This window comes from Cyanistes caeruleus, chromosome 12 (assembly GCF_971803275.1).
Source record: "Cyanistes caeruleus chromosome 12, bCyaCae1.hap1.1, whole genome shotgun sequence".
Taxonomy (NCBI): domain Eukaryota; kingdom Metazoa; phylum Chordata; class Aves; order Passeriformes; family Paridae; genus Cyanistes; species Cyanistes caeruleus.
Window position 1 is genome coordinate 10555934 of NC_141712.1, and position 17978 is coordinate 10573911.

General features: G+C 36.1%; 1 protein-coding gene across 1 annotated transcript in view; it reads right to left on the minus strand.

Moving 5' to 3' along the window:
- Window positions 1-17978, minus strand: part of LOC111934607 (uncharacterized) — a 370779-nt gene that overhangs the window by 192534 nt on the left and 160267 nt on the right. Inside the window, exon 7 of the transcript XR_015275208.1 lies at window positions 1044-1101. The gene's annotated coding sequence lies outside the window, so the exon portion shown is untranslated. The remainder of the gene's footprint in view (window positions 1-1043; window positions 1102-17978) is intronic.

Here is a 17978-nt window from a genome sequence, read left to right on the forward strand (position 1 = left end):
TCTGTGACACAAGAACAATCTCAATTCAAAATAAAATGAACATATGTAATATATTTTAATAACATTTGAGGAATGCTAATCTATAGCTATAGTAAACCATATAGGACTGAGATATTGCTATTGGAAAAAAAAAGCTGTGCTAAAATATAAAAAAGGTGTTTGATTTTTTTTTTAAATACATCAACACCATGCTGTATGTTCTGTTGAGAATAGACTGTTTCCCTAACCATGGAAATGGTTACTGTAATTGTGCTCTTGAGTAAGAATGAGCCTCTGCAGGAGCTGACCCATGAAGGACTGCAGAATACTCAAGGGCAGCAAGAGTGTAAACTTATGTTGTTGTAAACATGGCCCTTAATCCATCAAAAGAAAAACATATGGATTCCATCTTTATTTATTTCTACAACAAGTCAGAGTCATCATGACATCTTTAAATACTTTGAATATTAGTGTGCTGACTTATGAACTAAAAAAGGCAAAACTTGACTCCACTAAAAGAAAAAGGCTCTTTTTTTGGCTTATTGCTCAACAAAAAGCAGAGCTTTCTAAACACTGCATTAAAATTAATAAAGTTGTTTTGAAAAACTTGTATTTCAATATTATTACAGCTGCAATAATTAAGAATTTGGCTACAGCTTTGAGTCATGAAAATCCATCAATCTACATAGATTTCATTTACTAAAGCTGCTATATGTATGCAAATTCTTTTAAAGTTCGTCTAATGGAAAAAAGCCACTTGGTTAAAGCATATGCATGAAGCACTCATGAACATACACAACAAAGAGAAAAAAACCCTCAGCATATGATAATGACCATATTTTATCCAATAAATATACAATATGACTACTGAAGGTAAGGATAAAAAGAGATTTTAACACAGACAGTTAAATATAAAGGAAAATATATGACTGAACTGGCTATTTACCAAGAGTATCATTCTTTCTGAAATGTAATAGTGCATATCTGTTGTGACTGGTTGCTGTTAATGTTAGCAGTTTGATTATTGTTTTAAACCAACTTAATCAGAGATGTTGCAGGTCTACCTTGCCTCTGCCTCGGCCAGGCTGCTTCTCCCTCTTTCTTGAACCAGCACTCAGATTCCTGGAATTAAACAGTGAGTCTGTGTTAGCAACTGAAATGGATAAGTTACAAGCATATTAAAAACAAACAAACAAACAAAAAACCCAAAAAAAACCCAACAATTTTTTGTGTGTTTCAGCTTCCCAAACCATATTACTGTCTAAGGGCAGCAAACATGTAAGGATAGGAGGAGGGCAGGACCATAAACTATATATCTGTAGAATTATACCCTAAAGATTCAATCATAAATTAACCCATGTATTTGTGTACTAGAAAAGAGGCAGTACATCCTGGGTAGAAGTAACATCAATATTCTGATGGCCCTTGGACTTAGGTCTGTGCCCATTAGCAAATATGAGGGAGAAGGGAGGGAATTCTAACGTTAGCAATGGGGATGGACCACTGGTGTGTGTATGTTTGGTGTTTATTTGCTCATATATCCAAGGCAAATAAATATGTATCCAGCTTGAAGAGAGAAACCTGAGAAACAATAACAAAGATTCTCAAAGCTGTTTCTTAATAAGATATTGGACATCAGTTTGTAAAGAAAAGAATGTAAATACAACAACAACAACAAAAAAGAAAAAACCTAAGCAAACAAAAAACCAACCAAACCAAAAAAAAACCCCAACCATTAAATCCTCCACCACAATTTTACACGGTCTGTGTGGAGCATCCCAGCGTGGGGCAGTGAGGTACAGGCCAGAGTCAACATGGCAGGGAGAAAATCCCTTCTGGAACTCTGTCCAGCACAGGTCACCTCACTGGGAGACAGGCTGAGAGCAAAGAAGGGAATTCAGGGAAAAGCAAGGAAAGTTGTTTAGCAAAGGGAAAGAGATTTATGAGGAAAGATTTAAAAGAAGTAACAGACTGGCCAAATAATGACTAGGTGGGGGATATGAGGCATGGTAGCAGTCTATAAATATTTCAAGATATAAACACACAAATAAGACAAAAGAATTATCTAATGATGTCCATGGAATATAACTAGGAGTTAGAAGATTCACGTAAGAAAGGAAAAATGTAGGTTACATATCAGGAAACTCTCTTGAAAGTAAGGTGCTTTAGACTGGCTTAAGAAAGGAAATGATGTGTAGATCCTCTCTAGTATTCAGCAAATTTTGCAACAGAATTAAATAATGCACTAGCAAGTGTACCATGGAGAAAATGCATACATGGAAAAAAGAAATTAATATACCTTTAGGGTCAATAAAGTAATCTTAAATTTAATCAATGCTAATTCACTTTAAAAACAAATAATCTTATTAATTTTCAGTAGTCAGGAGGCATTAACATTTGTATATTAAATATTTCTATAGGTTAATAATTTTTAGATAGTAAGACTGTTGGAAGGTTTAATTGTCATTCCTGCAAATCTGATGACTAAATAGATTTTTTTTTGTATAAACTGTAAACAGATACTTTTTTTCAGTCTAATTTGGAAAATTTTTGAAATTGTAATTCATAAAAAATTTAGAGAATTGTTTAGGTTGTTTTGTTTTTTTGTCTTTATTTATTCCAGCATATCAGAAAAAGACTATGGCATTATCTAGCCAACTGTCCAAAACTGCAGCATAAGTTACAGCTCTTAAAATTCTTCTCTATTTTCCTCATTATGACTATTTAATTCAAACAAATTTATATGGGTATAAAATCACCTTTATAAAATTTCTGGTGTGTTTTGCTTACATAGAAAATTTAAAATTAAAAAAAAAAAAATCTTTGAAATTTCTGTTTCCCAGGAGTTATATGTATTATAACAAGTAAAATCCATTCTCCCTTATATTCTCTTTATACATTCTCCCTATTCTCTTTTTACCAGTTCTAATAGAAAGTGTTATTTAAATCCTACTTTAAAACATAAACAGTTCCAGTTTGCTAATAACTCCTCTAATCTTAAACTAGCTTATCTGTCCTAAAATAATGGTATTTAAGATCTAAATATTTCTATTTCTTGACTAAGACCACCAGAAAAAAATCCACTATTCCCTTAAATTTAGTTTTAAGTTTTCTGGTCTAATTTCATATACTTCTGTTAAGGTCATCATCACCTGGTAAGTTTGTTAGTTAAAAGCCATGATACGAATTAGCATTGAGTAAACATGATGGGAGATATGAAAATTTGCACATGTGAGCAGTAGCACTACAGAAAGAGCTACTACATTCTGCAGTTTCATCCTCGAGACTAAAATATTATTTACCTTTCTCTGCATGTCTGGCTGCTCAAAATCAAGTTGATAAAAGTGCTTAAGTTGTCTTAGCTAATTAAAGAAGGATGGGTGCACGTGTGGAAATGAGTGTGCACGTGCAGCTACTAGGAGCAATCTAGAAAGACTTGAGAAATTTTTGAAAACATTTGCCTGTGTGATTTCTTAGGGCACAGTCCAACCCAAATGAGTCTCTGTGGCTGTTTGCCATGGGAAGCTCAGTAAACTTCCTGTGAGGAATTCCAAGCCAATCCAACTGTGCTCTCAGCTGAAACCTGCTCTGGGACAGCCTGCCCTGCTGCTGTGTGCCTTTTTTGGGGTGTCACAGGGGAGCTCCTTCAGCCAGCTGCATGGTAAGAGCCACAGAGCTCTGACAGAGGCAAAGCTAACGTGAGCTGAAAAAAGTCACCAGGTTCTTTAGAAAGGTCACATGTTGTTTTATTTGTTGCTCAGCCTCTGATGATTTCACTGGGAATCCTTTTATGAAGCTTGAAATTTATTGTTAATGTATCTCCGTGTGAAGTATTGGAGGAACTGTGGCTTTCCAACTTGGTAACAACAAGAGAAAAGCTGATGTCAGAAGAAAGTTCAAAAAATCTGCTCTCAGGAGAAAGTCTCAGACGCTACAGAATTCCTAGATACATCATTTCCTAGAAGAAATATAGTGCAGTCTCATGTATGCATGGCTTATGTTCACACATGTACACAAATGTATGACAAAGGGATCACAGACTATATTTAAAATGTTATTAAGTGCTGTCGTAAACATGAATAGGATTTTGTGTTTTATGAGATGTAAGCAGTCATTTGGACAATGAGAATGATTTAATATAACAATGAATTCATTAGTATAATATCCTATTATATATACAAATTCTTCTTTTGTTCATATAGCAAATACATTTTTGTTGAAATTATAATAGTGTCATTTAGGTTATAATGTAAATGTGGTATAACACTGCAGACATCACCAGAGTCACATTCAAATATATTGCATATCTTTGTTCAAATAAGAGCATTTTACACAAACCCTAATATTCTGTTACTAACCTTTAGAATTAATTGTCCTCCACAAGTGATTTGAAGTTGAAATATAACATGATACACATCTAAAATAAATATTTTAGCAGTTCTGGGATAATGACTTCAGTTAAAATGCAGTTAATAATTTGCCATACCCTCTGGCTTACAGTTTGATCTCCCATATGTTTCAGGTTGTCTCTCCTATGGGACAAAGCACGTGAGCGCTCTGATTGGAGACCACGGCTTCAGTGAATCACTGTTTTCTACCACAGTAGATGTCTGAAATTCAGTTTCTCAGTCTCATAAAATCTCTCATCAGCAGTCTTATATTTATATGTGGTGGATGTTATCTGCTGTTGTAGAGGTGAAAGGCACAGATACCTGAAATCCAAGAAGGATCAAAACAGGAGAGTCTGTGAGAACTTTACCTAACAGCAAGAACAAGTATACTGAAGATAAAAATTGCAAACATAAATAACATTTCCTTATAAAAACAATGTACTTGTTTGCATCACCATTTTAATAATATTTCTCCTTTACCCTGGTTTTACCTCACTGAACTGAAATATTAGTACTTTATAGTCTTTTTCAATCCATAATTACTACAGTTCAATTATGCTCTTGCATATGTCAGGTACACTGCAGTCTAATTTAATCTTCATTACACATTGCCATATTGCAATTATACATGCTATCAGAGTGTTAACACATATTTAAACCTGTTATTCCTTTGTCACTGATTTACAAAGAGGTACCTGAAAAGAAGCAGATGTCATAATTACGTGCTTATGCAGCTCATTTTATACTAAGCCTCAACGTAAATTGCAGATGAGCAAGGCATGTCCTGAAATTAATGTAGTGATAGTACACTAATGCTGTGATTCATTACAGTTTGCCAATGTGCTGCACTTCTGGAATGTGTGATAAAATTATATTAATACTGCACGGTAATGAGATTAATGAATTTGTACATGGGGAAGAATAATGGTTCCCTGTGTTAGACTATTGAAAAAATAACATATAGGTAATTAAAAAGAATTAGTCAAACTCGATACAACCCCATTTATATTAAATTAATTTGTCTGGCTTCATTTCTAATAATTGATCACTTTCTGTAAATTATAAAGCAATCTTCAACCACATGAACTACTACTGTAGGAGAAGAGTTTCCAGAGTATTATGAACCATCAAGGTGGTCCCTGTGGGTTCGTATTAATTAAGGTTTAACAGTTTGGAAAATTGTAGCAATATTTTATGATTCATGTAATTAAACTCTGTAACAAAACGTCACAACCACTAGTTATATCTGTGCCTATGATTTATATCTTGCCCTTATTTCAAAGGAAGCAGAAGTAATGAAATATTCTTAAACACACAGACAATCAAAGGAAAAATGTACTGGTTGTTTTTAGTGTTGCTAACTAATCACATTAGCATTTCATTGCCTCTACTTCAGGCACTAATGGCCACCATCAGACAGTGCAAATTAGATTAATTTAATATTCAACATCATAAGCTTTTTCAATAAAGTCTTGATTCTGATCCCTGACTCGTTTTTCTCCTCTATAATTCTACTTATTTCAATTGAATTTTCTCCTCTTTTCTGTACTAACAGTGCAGAATCTAACCCCTTCCTTCTTTGGTTCTCTGATACAGTTAAAACTTGTTAGCAAAAGCTACTTCTGTAAATTTGAAGTCACAGATCTTCTAAACAAAACAGAACTGCAGTGTAATGTGACTGATGCTGAATTTCAGACTCACTGTATAAAATGGAAAGACTCTGTTTGAAAATGTGTTCTCTTGTATAAAATGTTCTTGCATAATCTGTCATATTCAGCCACTTAGGCAATTAATGTTCTTGAGGTATTGCTTTCCATTTCTTGTTACTGAGGTTTCTCACTTTCAAGTTTTTTTACTAAATATTAACACTGAAGAACTTCTAAAGTGAAATTTTGTTGCCAAAAAAAGGTGAAGAATTTGCAAGAAAGCTTTAATTTTGACTGATTTTTTGAATCTAAAAAGCATATTTTAAAAGACATGTAAAATTGTTAGCACTCTCAGTACAAAAATCAACTCCTTTTTCATTTAATGATATCCTATATAACACTGGTTCTTGGATGCCCAAAAACTACAACACTACAGCACCTGTCCTGCTGTGTGTCACTTGCAATTGATGGCACATCCTGCTCAGTGTGGCTCTGAGATTGATACATGGTGGTGGATCAATCAAGCAGGGAGATGTCTAAATTCTATAAATTGTCCATCATAATAAAGACAGTTCTAACAAATCAGATACCAGGTTTGAAACTAATACAAATGCAGGGATCATGAATTAAGAAACCCCAACAGATTTCAAGGTTATACTTATTTCTATACCCAAATTTAAGCTAGAAAACAAACTTAGTCTTTAAGTAACTGTTAGTTGGGTGCTTTTTTTTCCAAATTCTAAAAATTTTCTCCTAAAAAGCTTTTACCTTTTATTTTTCAGGCTGAGAGTTATGTCACAGCTATCTCAGCTTGTGAGCAGGGGTTTATGTAGAGAGTGCACATGGCTTGTGTTGCGTGCAATGTACTCTGATGTGCTTTGTGGATTAATAGGATTCTTCTGCTTCTACAACAATACAAAATTTGGTTTTCTAGTAGAAATAGTATCTGTTCTCAATGATCTTTGTTCTCAGATATCACAGTAATGGCATCAAATAAGTACCAGAGAAGAACACTGGTTAGTGCAAATGAGCAACAAATGTAAGGCTTGAAGTGAGACCGCAGAAGTCCATTTAATTGACCTGCAGGCTTCAGACTCCACTCTGACTGTAAAATGGCATTTTGCACCAAGTAGACTTTGAGATTCTCTGGATGAAAGAGGGCAGGACATATGTTAAGGACATTGGGTGCATTCTGCAAGGTGAGAGAAACCCCACAATTCCTGTATGTGCATTTTGAACCAAAGTGGGGAGGGGGTCCATAGAAATGGTGTGTCATTCTCTGCTATCTTTGCCAAAAGTCTGTTTCCTGTCAGGAAAATCAAAGTGATTACTTCTCCAAACTTGTAAATTACTATCTTCAAAAGGTACAGCATTTTTATTCCATTTTTGAATTCTTCATCTTACTAATTTTTCGTCTGTCACTGAAAAGTGAGATTCCAGCTCAGGTGTAAGCACTCCTAAAATCTGCTTTGGCCATAAATAGAAACATACACCATAATTACAGCAGGAAAAAAAAAATTACTCTCATCTGTTGGCATTCACATTGCAGCTTTAATTTTTGTGAATTGGTTGGTTTTCCCCTCTGTATTATTATACTGTCTTTTTCCTGGAAGTAAAATTTCACCTAAGGTTTAGAGGTGCAATAGATAACAATTCTATCCTAATCTAGTTATGACAGATTTAATATCAATGGGACTTAGAGGAAAATCAGTTTCCTGACAAATGATGATAAAGTGAAATCTTTAAGCATTAATAAAAATCAACATGCCATATCACGTCACCAGTCATTCAAAAGTGACAAGCAGAAACAATCTGCTGAGACAACATCCAACCACAAGCATAATCACATTTATGATTTAATTCCCATTTAACATCAATCACATCAAATTAATAACCATTCTCAAAGAAAATTAAATCCTGAGCGTATTTTTCCTTTAAAGTGTTATGATCAGAGAAGAAAGTCCTAATTAAATCTTAAACCAACTACATGTTTTATACATGTGACACCTGTAACTTGGCCAGCATTGTGAATTGGCCCCATGTGGATTTTCATCATAAAAGGAACTGACAATCCCTTCTAGCAGCTGCCATAAGTTTGATTAACGTGTAGCATATCCTTTTGTGAAAGTTCTTGTAAAGATTTTCCATTACTTTAATGACTGTGAAGCCATTTTGATTTAGGAAAATACCAGGCTTCGATGATTAGTGTTCAACATGCAACTCAGAGACAAAGCCAATATTTATTCTACTCTTCTTATGAGTGTTTGTCAACACCAGACATCCTGCTCATACCTTATTTCACCTTCCCATGTGACTTATTCAACTGGTAATGGCAGTATAAAAGTAATTTTTCTAAGTTGCTGCTGTGGTTTAAGCCCAGCCAGCCACTATTCCCACACAGGTGCTTGCTGTCTTAGAGAATTCTGTGATTAGGATACACAGGAATTCTTCGGTGGTGCAGCAGAATCTGCTGGAAACATCCATGTACAAAGTAGTGCCAGGATTCTCTCTTTCCCTAGGTATTTGGTATGTTCCCATTTCCCAGAGAGCAGAGGATTTGGTTATGTGACAGGAAAGCTCACCATCACTGTTTCAGATGATTGTGCCTTATAGAGAAAGGAAACACTAATTTAAATATACAGCAACTGAAATATAGAAGTTTAGGAAAAAATAAAAAAATGCATATTAAGTACTGAAGATGGTCCTGATGTTCATGACAGCCCTTGCTATTTTTTTAATTTCAAACAATCCTTAATGCATTTAAAGTTTAGTAGTGTAAAACACAGGCTGGTGCTCTTGTACTTCCTACACACCGTGGTAAAATAGCTCTTTGAAGGTGAAATTGCAAATGTAGGAGATCTCTCCCCTATGAAAATTTTTTCCTTCCCATTCATGAAAGCAGAAACTTGGACAAAGAAAGTATTTTGCAAAGAATGAATCAAGTGCAATAGTTAGTAGGCACTTTTCAGCATTTCTTTAATAAGGATCAGCGAGTGAATGGAGTTTGTTTCAGGGCCACAGATTCTGACCTAGGTCAATCAAAAGTCAGTAATGATAAACCAAATAACATACAATATATTCTTAAAACTAGTCCTTACAAATCACAGTCCTATGTTGACAATCAATTCCTTCTTACCTTTTTAATTATAATGTTATAGAATCTTATAACATGCAAGTCTGTTATTAGATTCTGCTGAAATATTCAGGGCTAAGTTAAGATGTGAAGACACCTTTTTGAGACAGAATATTGGCAAACACTCTCTCTTATGCCTTACAGCAAGGAAAAAAAATCTTGCTGCATCTGTTGTGTTTATTATAAAATTCATGCTATAAAAGTGTTACCTGAACACAAATTATTTTTATTTAAACCTCACAAATTGAAAGACACATTTCTTCACATGATTATGAGATCTGCAAGGCCTACTGTGGATATCTGGCATAAATTTGTTAATTCAATCTTACTTAAAAGTTTCTTGAAGTGTCAAGCCCAGATTTTAACTCACTTTGTCCCTGAAGGTGAGCTTGTGAGTCCCTTCAGTACAGCAGGGTACAGCTGCTCACATGGGCACTTCCAGTGTCTTCCCAGGCACTGGAGGGGAGTGGCTGCACCAACCCATGATCTATCCCTCACAGACTTCTCAACAGCTAATCACAGCATGGAAACTACTCAGCACAAAAAAAAAGAGTTTCACATTCTGGTCATATTCATAGTTGTAGAACATATTTTTTTTTTTTATTTATTTGAATGAATGGCTAATAATTTGAAATAAAAAGGGGTTTATATGCATAGCTGGGGTTCAAAAATACCACATCTCTGCCATTGTGCATTTGTGTACATATATATGCATCTGCCTTCCCATATGTCTACACAGAATTAAGAATTGGTGGAGATCCAGATCTATGAGTTTTAAATCATCAGCCATATAAAAATAGAAGTTACTGGAACTATATGAGTACACAGAATTTCTATCTCATAGGAAAAGCTTGGGTCTCTCAACTGAAATGTGTTCTGTGTTCACAGCTGTGAGCAGCCCTCTCCTGAGTCCAGTGGAGCAGGTTAATTTGCTCTGCCAGTAGCTTTATTATGTAAGACACTAAGCTTTGCTACTTGCAAATTATTTTATCAGTCTTTGATCTATACATACATTTTGTCTGAACTAGATTTGAATAGAATGCATATAAGTAGCCATGCAAACAAGGAAGATCCTTCTGCATCCTACAGATGCAGATGCATAACTACCATCAAAACCCAGATTAATGAATCTACTACTTGTACCTTTCCATGTCTCAATTTTTTTCTTCTTTGTTAACTAAAGTTCATTTATTTTTGAGCTCAGCTTGCCCAGTTCCAGTATGAGCAAGCAGCAAGGAGTGTTAACCAAAGTCTCAGAAGGGGTGGATCAGCACTTCCTCCCAGAGTTAAATGCAGGAAACCAGTCACATAAGCAGGAGGTTTGAGAGTATTAGCAGTGGTTTTAGGGGAAATTAATCTTTTTCCAAGAAGTAAATCTACATGGTGAAAGCTGGATCAAAATAAAGCACTATACTAACAGTGCAAGATGGAAAACTTGTACTACCAAAGCAACTTCTCAGGGCTGTCTTGAGTTTCACACTGATAAAAGCTTTAAGCCACCCATACCTAAATAATCCAATCAGCTTTATTGTCAGCTCCTTTCTCCTTTCATTCTATTCCTAAATATCAATGTTCTAATCTAAGATGCACACAAATATGGCACACTCTGTTTTATCAAAAATATGCTTAAGCTGACAATATGTACTAAACACACCCAAAGTTTTGGACCATATTGAGATTGCTGATGCTCTTGACTAACCAAGAACACGCTTTATAAAGATCCTTTCCAGTTATTTTCTGCAATGGTTTTGTTTATGTCTTGTTTTAGAGATTAAAACTTATTACAAGATCACTTTCGTCAAAGATTGGAACAGCATAGATCATCTCAGCAGATTTACATTAATGCTGCATAGGCAGGCATTTACAAAATTTCAAAAATGGCCAAAGAAAGGTAACTTAAGAGGTAAAGTTAATAACTTACCTGCTAAACAACTTTCACTAGATGTCCCTTTGCTCACTGTACACAAAAAGATTTAGGGGTCACATGCATTCTGAGAACAGCAGTTAAAGGTTTATATTTAATTCCAGAGGATGTCTGCCTCAGGCCATTATTTTTTTATCAAGTAAAACCTGCCTTGGAGGCTGTTATCTGTGTCCTGGCCCACTGCATCTTGCTCCTACGTTTTCCCCATTTAGAAGGGTGTCACTGATCCTTGCCATATGCTCTGCTCTTACACAGGTAGCTGTGTCTTTAGCGAGCACCTGACAAAAGAGCAGGGCAGAGGTTTGAATGAGTACTTGGTAGTTAGGTGCTCAGCCTATATTGACTGTTAGCAATTTCCCTGCCAAAATTATGCTTAAAACAGACAAGGAAAAAGGCTGTCCCAGTTGAATGACCTTGCTTTAAAGACATGCGGAGACAAGACAAACCGTAGTCAACTTTTAATCCTGCCTTTCATAAATAAATATAAAGAAAAATTATTGCAGAAAAATTTAGAAAATTATTCTTCTTTAAACACAAGCCTAATTACAAATGAACATCAGCTATAGGCTATCAACTAATGCTGTTTATTACATTGATTATAACAGGGAATCCCTAGGGTTAGTTGATGAAATAAAGATTTAATCTGAGGGTAAAGCACAACAACAAAAATGTAGCTAATTGTAAACAATAGTATTCCAAGTCCAGCTGAGTCCATCAATATGAAAACAGAAGTTAACCTCATCCTTCCACTACTGTAAACATATTAGATGCTATTTATTGTGATTACATGTGTGTGGCCTGTTACAGCCTAAATAGGAACATTTTCGTGACTGAAAGACATAAACATCAGATAACTAACATCACTATTCCCATTTGAAGGATATAAAACCTAAATATTAATTTTAATAGTAAGATTAGCAAATTGGGAAATCTCCCACACCAAAATCTTCGCAATTATATCCATTGCTGATAAAATATTTGAGTTTCAAGGAGATTAAAAGTACAGGTGGGAATCGGCAGGATGCCCTTAACACATGTCATAAACAGATTTTATACAAAAAAAGAATACAGATTTTCCACCAAAGCAGAATGAGTCATATTAATGGGAATTAAGTTAAAAGACATTAAAAAAAACCCAAAAAGCAAAACTCACCCTGTGGAAAAAATGACTTGTAAGAAGAGAGAGGAGCAGGCTCCCAAGCAGGGCTGTAGACAACGTGCAGCTGTCCCACAGGTAGGGACACCACGTCCAGCTGTGTCGTGGGGGTTCAGACACAGCAGCTCCCTGTGAGGCCAGTCTGAACTCAGCAGAACAAATTCACCTGAAACCACCCCAAGTAAACACAGCCATGTCACCAGCATGGCCAGGCTGCCCTTGAAGGCAAGGCAGCTGATTTATAGAGCCAAAGCCATGAGCTTTCCTTGCCCCCTTGGTGCCACGCCTAGAGCTCCTGGGCTGAGCTGGCTCCCCTCTTGGCTTAGCATCACACTGTCCCAGAAACCTCTGGCACTTAGTGCAGACCTCAGCAGCACTCCAGCTTCAGTCCCATGGGCTGCACAGCTGGAATGTTCTGCTGTTGGGCTGTCACAGACATCCATCAGCACATCTAAGACAACAGGGTTCCCTGTTCTGTGCCTGTACAAGACCTTTCCTTTGTCAATACTTGACACATAAAAAATGTGTGTGTTATTTTCGGAGTGCTGCCAAAGATACTGAGGGGATATTTTTGGTAATATCATGATATTTGAGAAGACTGTGGTTAGAGAAGATTTGGAAAAAGGCAAAAACTCAGCTAACTGCCAGGGATACCCCTTGACCCTACCCCTTTCCTTTCAAAGGTGTTTCCAGAGAGAACCACTGACATGAATGATCAGAATTCTAAATGTCTGTTCAAGAGTGGAAATCACGAAGGGACATTGTTCCACAGTCTGGAACAGGCAGATTTACATTGCAGGAGTAGAGGCTGAGACTTGGCTACAGCCTCCCCATCTGAATCTATATTTCCACAAAGGCAGTCCTTTCATGTTTTGAAATTCATCTGGAAAATGTTGGTTTCCTTAGACATTTTGCTCCACACTGTTTTTTCCCATGCTGTTCCTCATTTCCAAGTAGTTCCTACTACTATTATTTTAAACTTTTCTCAGTATTGCTTTTGCTCTAATATTTTAATACTGCATGCATTTAATATCAGCCGTCCTTAAGGGAATTTTCTTTTCCTGCACTGTTTTTCTTGACATTGTTATCATTGCTGTAAGCATTGCTTTGAATAATCAAATGGTGGTCTGTAGACACTGAAAGAAAGGTCAGATACTGTATATGACATATGATTTGCACATCCTTGAAAGGGAAATGAGTCATCTACATAATACAAACAATAACTCAGTTGCATATGACTGAGATGCTAAAGATAAGATATGTTTATAAATGAATAAACTTCCTGATTATAGTGACATATTATGGTGATTTTTTTTTTTAAGAGGACTATTTTGTGCAGCAACCTTTCACTTAAAAATAATGCTGAATACTGAAACTCAATGTCCATGTGATTCACAGCACAATGCATTTTTATTTTGTAGACCCTTCTTATGCAGAAAAGCATCAGTGGCTTGTTGCTAACAGATGAACCTCTCAGAAACACAAACTTGCTTTTCAGTACGGAATAGAGAACTCTGCTTCCAAATATTACTATGTGGATACATAGTTCAGCACTCCTATTTTGGCACAGGACTAATAAAAAATGACACTGTGTTTTAAAAGAGTTAGTAAAAGAAAAGGAATAGCAATAAGCCTTATCAAACCAAGAACAAGAATATATTTTCTTTTATTTCCAGCTCTTGCCACATCATCCAGTAGTGTTAACAGATCCTCCAAGTAAATACTAGCCAGGCAGATAAAGAATTAAGTGCAGAAGCCAATCTTCTCAACTCTAAAGCAGTGACCAAATACTGTCATTGTTCCTCTCTTCCACCTATCGACCCTGCTGGAAGGCAGTGTAGTGGAGGGGCAGAACCTGCCCAGGGTGGGCAGTGTGTGAGCAGGCTGAGCTGGCAGGGTCAGCTCCCTCTCCCAGCCCCAGCTCGTGTGAGCCCTGAGCTTGCTCTGCAGAGCCCTGTCCTCTGCACCATGGCTTATTCACACTGGCCATGGCTTCCACCAGACTCTACGGAGGAGCTTCCAAATGGAGAAGAATATTAAGATCACAGCAGCCCTTCCTGCTTTGCAATGCCTTTGGTGATCGCTTTGGCTCGCTTCCACGCTGCACAGCAGTTGAGAGTATTTGATCTTTGGCTAGGATACCTCACAGCCTTCCCCAGATGAAAAGTTCAACTCAGCTAGGTGATTAGGAGTCCAGTGTGAAAGCGCAGCAGGATAAAGAGCTCAGATTAAAATCAGAAATATTCCAAACATCACAGCTCTGAGAAGGCTGAAGTTGAAATTAAACATTGGAGTCAGCACAATACAAGAAACTCACAACGAACTGGGGTATATCTTGCATAATAAAAGTTTAACCACATATGTTCTTAATAAACAGGATAGAGACCCAAATATGACCTGGATAAGTCCACTGTAATATGAACCAAAACCTTTGTTGCGTACCTTCAGCTTCGTAATCTACAAAGCTGAATCTTTAGAGTGCAGTCAGCTGAGCCTCAAAAACAAATATCTCAATTTATCTGGCTAGTTGTTTACAAACAACTGATAATTACTTATGCTATCACTGCTGCTGTAATGTATTTTATCAGTTGCTGCATTTTTTTTTCATTTTCTATGGTCTTTCAACTGTCATAAACCAGTACAACAATTTGCCAACATGAAATAATTAATAATTATTATGTGAGTGACTGATTTACTCTGGAGAACATGAAAGGCCATGAAACCTGGAGTTTCCTGGAATACACAGTGTGCACAAAGGAAATGAGCATAAGCAATCACTGTCAGCTGTTCTTGTAAGTAAGAATTGAATCATTTATCTGTCTGTATGTATACATTATCATCATCTCCCACTCTGAGGTAAGCCCTAATAGCACTTTATGGTACAAAAATAGGTTGTTACAAATATTTCATAAAAAATACTACTCTTTCCTTTAGGGAAGAATAGTTGATCATGAACATATCTAGTATAAAGTGGGAAGTTTAAAAATTTTATAGTTTGGCTCTACAACAAATTTAGGTTTTGTCCACACTAATTAAAACACAGCTGAACACCAGATCTAATTTAGATTGATAATGCATGGTACAGTAATGATAATTTAAATGTTTATTTATTTTGTTATTTTCTTTTCTTTTGTTTTCCTCTTGTTATTATTTGTCCAGTATAAAGCACCAGCAAACACCTCTCACTGTTTTAGTACTTCAACTATTTTAGGTTTTTATTTTCCATCAGAATGCTGAATTTATACCATAAACTTAATTTTTATCCATGAAAAATTTAAATCAATCATATGAGAGTGTCTTTCTCTAAGTTTACAGAAAAACTACTTTTGATGTAAATGGAGACAGAACATACACTTAAGGCAGTCACAATTGAATGTTTCATTCAATTCAATTCTGCTTCAAATGAAATGTTTCACTCCAGCAGAAATCTAAATATCAAGGTAAAACCTGAAAGCTTTCTGAGCAATCAAATAATTCAAAATAAAATTTCTGATTTACTTTCTGTGTGAGCAAGATAACATGCTAGTAGGTAGCAAAGCAGTGTAGAGAAATAGTTACAGGCTGTCATTATTGTAACATGTAAGGCTGTATGACTAATCAGTTGTTTTGAATAGAAACAAAGCCACTTTCTGAAAAATTAAAAGACAATTTTCCTTTTCTCCTTGGAGAAATAAATTACAATTAAATATATCTAGTTATAAGTAAATAATAATTATATATTAAATACAATATAATGAAGCATAAAATAGCTAAATGTGGTAGAATGATGTATAAATATGTGTTTTATATAGATAAGGTTACACTTGCAAATAAGTTAATTTTGATTAGGGTGTTTTTATCTGGTGCAGCTCAGGCCTTTTGCTCAAATGAAGCATCTTTGACAGGGTTTGACAAGGTTTGTATGATGTGTGAAATTCCTGTGGGCTGGAAGACACAGGAGACCCTTTCCAAAATTGCCTCCAATGCTCCCAAGCACAGGTGTCTCCTGGATCCCTCGACAATCCCGTGCCCACAGGCTTCTGCCTCACCCCAAGCAGCCTCAACACTGGATCCAACACGTGGGGAGCAGGAAACTCTGAGAGCACAAGTGGGAGTGTCTGCAGGTAAAGGCCTCCAGAACACCAAATTCAAACAGACTCTGGAGAAATTCCTCATTCAGAGTTAGACTGGAGGGTGGACAAACATCTCAATTCTTTCCCAAACGGATTCTTTCACAACCTGGCTCTTTGTTATACAGGTACAGCTTGAAAGGGTAAAAACATATGGAAAAGCCACCCAGACTGCAAAAGGCAGGTGGAGGACACTTGAAACCGAGTATTCCTTTAGCCAGTGTCCCCTCCTGGCTGGCAGGAGGTACCTGGCACCATCTGCCTCTGCTCTTCCCTGCCTGCCCCAGCTGTGCCTCCAGGGCTGATCCTGTCCTGCTCCATCTCTGCACAGCCAGAGCTGAGACAACTCATCAACTGCTTGAAGAGCTCTGAACCTTTTATCATGTTTCTCCCTTCCTCCATTCCTTGTACTGTATTTGACTTTAAAAAAACTTTATCATTTAAAATTGGATTTATGGGTGTTTAATTGAGAAAAAGTTACTTTAAACCCTTGACATCACTGGGGAAGAAATAAAGCATACACCCAAGCAAGGCTTACTCCCAGACTGCTTTCTGGTACTTATTCCAATAGAATGCTAATAATTATGTTAAAAAGCTAATTTAAGAAATCCAATTTTTGGAAAATGGGTTTTCAAAGGGCACATTTAACAACTAGAGAAAGTTCGATCTGATTTCCCCATTAGAAGAAGAAGGAAAATCCAATTTTAATCTATTTTTGTTCTCTTAAAAAGATGATATATAGAAGTTACTTTAAAAATCATCCTTTTAAAGAAGAACCTAGTATAAGCATGTGCTAACTTGCAAAGTGCAATTAAAATGTTCCGATAATTCTGCCTGAAAAAATTAGCAGCAGTATTGAGAAGGCAAGTTGTTTTCAAAATGTCCATGGCAGAAATGCTCCTGTGTTAAGCTGGTATTGATTCTGAAACAATCTTACACATGATAAATGAGAGCACATTTAGGAGAGGATTCAGTCATAAGAGCTCACAAATCAATCAGCTTGTCAACAGGCAGACCAAATTCAATTTTTATTCTTAGTAAACTCCTATTTGGTGGTAGGCCATTGTTTACTTTGAAATTGCTTTACAAAGGAATGGGGGAGGAGGGGAAACATGGGAAAGACAAGCTTTCATCAACATGTTAGAAGTTGTTATTTCATTTAGACTGGGACAGGGAAAATCTGATTGTTCCTTGGATAATGCAAATCTTCTATCTCTGTTTGGATGACCCAAACATCTGGATGATATTTGCTGTTCATGTAATGAATATCAATATTTGATATTCATGTAATGTCCTTTATCTACAACAGCATCTCATAATAGTTCTTGTACAGCGAGACATGGCATCACTAATTTGTGACAGAGCACACTGCAACTGGCATGTCATATTCTAAAGCAATAACCTGATGTACACAAGAGCTGCTGCATCTCTTGCCAAATCATGCTATATTTCTGACAAGAAGTTTTCATTGTGCTCTAATAGCTCAAAATTAGAGTTGTAGTGAAATGACATGACAAGAAAAAACACTAAAAAATCCCCATGAACCTATTCTCCAGAATTCTTCTGGTCCTAAGAAACTCATTAACAGTAACCTTGTTGGAACTAGAAAGGTTATTGGAACACCTTGCATTTAAAGTAAT